The sequence below is a fragment of the Panthera uncia genome, chromosome B1, assembly GCF_023721935.1.
Source record: "Panthera uncia isolate 11264 chromosome B1, Puncia_PCG_1.0, whole genome shotgun sequence".
In the NCBI taxonomy this organism is placed as follows: Eukaryota; Metazoa; Chordata; class Mammalia; order Carnivora; family Felidae; genus Panthera; species Panthera uncia.
The window spans coordinates 119,408,488-119,412,054 of record NC_064811.1 but is presented as its reverse complement, the minus strand read 5'-3'; the positions used below and the strand labels follow the sequence as shown (position 1 = coordinate 119,412,054).

Here is a 3,567-nt window from a genome sequence, read left to right as displayed (position 1 = left end):
TGTCCCTGCTCTTTGGAGCTCAGTGATTCAGTCTGTCATATTTCTAGACAGTAAATTTACTCAAACCTTACATTAATAACATCAGTATAATGCCACATTGAAATAACCAACACACCAACTCCAACCCCTCCAAGCTATTTCCACCTACAGAACATTCCTGGTAACCCTCAAGAGTATGAATAAAAGTCAGGACCATCAACTCAAATTGAGGAGGTCCAGATAGCAGGAGAACTCACCTCATATACCTGTGAGGTACTCAGATGTCAAAGGGGCACAAAGGGCCTTTGCTGGTACCAAGCACCAAGTTCCAGAGAACCCCAGTGATCTCAGGAGAGTTGTTCTATATCCTGCAGAGTATGCCAAGAAGTGTCGATGCAAAATGAGTTTTATACGAGCCCAGGTTAGGACAGATACCCAGGATACAGAATTTTCACAAAGAAGAGAGTGCTCTAATTTTTAATCTTGCCCAACTACAGTGAAAAACTAAGAAGTAAATAAGTTAGGATTTATAAAGTTAGTAATTTCAATTCTTAACATGTGAGAACACATAAAAACACATCAAACGGAACACAAGAATATATTGTATCCATGACTAGGAACAGAATTTATGGCCAAAAAGCAGAAAATAGGAAGTACAAGAACAGGAATCGTATTTTAAGGTTATAGAAGCATTGAAGACGGAGAAAATCATGGAAGTGGTACTAAAAATAAAGGGGTGGAGGGAAAAAGGTAAGTAAGTACTTTGGGGTGTTTGGAAATGTGCTTACAGAGAACCTGAAGTTCAGAGGTCACAACCCAAAGTTCAGAGGTCAAGGAACAGCATTTTGATGACTGTCAACCTATCACCAATGTTTTTTTTAAAAAGAAGTAGAATCAGCTCTCCTCCCACTGCCCAAGATGCAAAAGGAAAGAGGGCTGATGGGAGGAAGACACAGGAGGCCAAGAAGGTATTCCATCCCCTGACAGAAAAGGCCCAAGAATTTTGACATTGGACAGTACATCCAGCCCCAAAGGGACCTCATGTGCTGCTTTGTCAAATGGCCCTACTACATCCGGCTGCCTCAACAGATGGCTCTTCTCTATAAGCTTCTGAAAGTGCCTGCGGCCATTCAGTTCACTCAGGCCTTGGGCCACCAAGCAGCTATTCAACAGCTGAAACTGACCCACAAATACAGACCAGAGACAAAGCAAGAGAAGAACAGAGATTGTTGACCCAGACAGAGAAGAAAGCTGCTAAGGGGATGTCCCCACAAAGATGCCACCTATCCTTCAAGCAAGGGTTAATAGTGTCACCACCATAGTGGAAAACAAGAAGCCTCAGCCAGTAGTGATTGCACAGGATCCCATTGAGCTGGTTGTCTTCCTGTCTGCCTTGTGTGGTAAGATGGGGGCTCCCTACTGCATCATCAAGGGGAAGGCCAGGCGGGACGTCTGGTCCACAGGAAGACCTGCACCACTGTCACCCTCACCCAGGTAAACTTGGAAGCCAGGAGAGCACTGGCTAAGCAGGTGGAAGCTAGCAGGACCAATGATGACAATAGGTACGTTGAGATCCACCGACACTGGGGAGGCAACACCCAAATTCAGAGTGGGTGGTCACTGCCAAGATGGAAAAGGCAAAGAACTGTCCACCAAACTGGGCTAAGGGTACACTGTTGGGTTTTTGGTACATAAAAGTAACAAAAACTGTCTTTCAGCCAGTGTCAAAAGGAAAAATAAGTAAATAAAAGGTGGGGGTGCCTGAGTGGGTCAGTTGGTTAAGCGTCCGACTCTTAGTTTCGGCTCAAGGTCATGATCTCACAGTTCATGCGTTCAAGCCTCGCCTCGGGCTCTGCACTGACAGTGTGGACCCTGCTTGGAATTGGGATTCTCTTTCTCTCTCTAAATAAATAAATAAGCTTAATAAACAAACTTTCCCTCCCTCGCTTGCTCTCTCCCTCAAAATAAATAAATAAACTTTAAAAAAAAAGTAGAATCTGATGGTTCATAATTAAATCACATGAAAACTAATTGTGAGAAACATTTCTGAGCATGTTCAAATCTGAGATAAAAATCACTCTTAATTCCATTAAGTTATGGTAAGAAGGCAGGCAAGCAAGAAATGGGAAGTGGGGGAGGGAGAAAGAAAAGAGACAGAAACAGAGGGTTAGGGAGGGAGAGAAAGAGGAAGATGAAGAGGAGAAAGAAAGAGGAAGGAAGAAGGGTGGAAAGGAGGAAGGGAGGGAGAAAGTAGAGAGGGAAGGAGGTTAGGACGCCCACCAGCAGCTGGCTTTTATTGGGTGCCTTACCACAGGGAATTCTTTAGTTTTCTCTTAATTCTCTGGACACTCTTCCAACCAGGTCTTTCTTCCCCTTTCTCCACCTGACAGTCTCTCTGAATTAGCACCACTAGACTCATTAAAGACTCTGAGTCTTTCATCCAAATCAAAGTTATAAACCAACCACACTGATGACTAAAACGTCATTAAGCAGGTTATACATTTTAAAATCATGCAAGCCACAGTTAGCAGAATGTTTTTGACTTGTTTTAAACTATTGTTCCTCCATCAATAGAATAGGCCTACCTCCTACTGCTAAATATGCATGGCTTCAATAATATTTAAAGAGCACTTTTAAATAAGACTAAGTGCAACCACAAAGAGCACCCAATCTTTCATGATGCATTAACAGACAGGCCACCTTGGTTTTCACGCCTCACCCAAATGCAGCCATCTTCTAGGAAAATTGTCAGTTATTTTTAATATTCATAAAACCAACTGACTTGTCTAAGAATAATACTTGTATAAAATTGCCTAAAATAGACATAAATTCCTTATTAGTATTCCCTGTCAGTTTTATACCATACAATTTATCATCTACTTTGGGATGCTTATGAGACACAGAAAGCTTTTTAAAACTGCACCAGTTCATGGACAGCAACATGCAGAAGAATGAAACTAGACCACTTTCTTAACTCAAAATGGATGAAGGATCTGAATGTGAGACAGGAAACCATCAAAATCCTAGAGGAGAAAGCAGGAAAAAACCTCTCTGACCTCAGCCGCAGAAATTTCTTACTTGACACATTTCCAAAGGCAAGGGAATTAAAAGCAAAAATGAACTATTGGAACCTCATCAAGATAAAAAGCTTCTGCACTGCAAAGGAAACAATCAACAAAACTAAAAGGCAACCGAGGGAATGGGAAAAGATATTCACAAATGACATATCAAACAAAGGGCTAGTATCCAAAATCTATAAAGAACTCACCAAACTCCACACCCGAAAAAACAAATAATCCAGTAAGAAATGGGCAGAAGACATGAATAGACACTTTTCTAAAGAAGACATCTAGATGGCCAACAGGCACATGAAAAGATGCTCAACGTCACTCTCATCAGGGAAATACAAATCAAAACCACACTGAGATATCACCTCATGCCGGTCAGAGTAGCTAAAATGAACCAATCAGGAGACTATAGATGCTGGAGAGGATGTGGAGAAACGGGAACCCTCTTGCACTGTTGGTGGGAATGCAAACTGGTGCTGCCGCTCTGGAAAACAGTGTGGAGGTTCCTCAAAAAATTAAA

The 3,567-nt window shown here is 41.9% G+C and overlaps 1 pseudogene; it reads left to right on the top strand.

Annotated features, from left to right (window-relative positions):
- The first annotated feature begins 827 nt into the window (after positions 1-827).
- On the top strand, positions 828-1,674 carry LOC125922435 (60S ribosomal protein L7a-like; annotated as a pseudogene).
- The last annotated feature ends 1,893 nt before the right edge of the window (positions 1,675-3,567 follow it).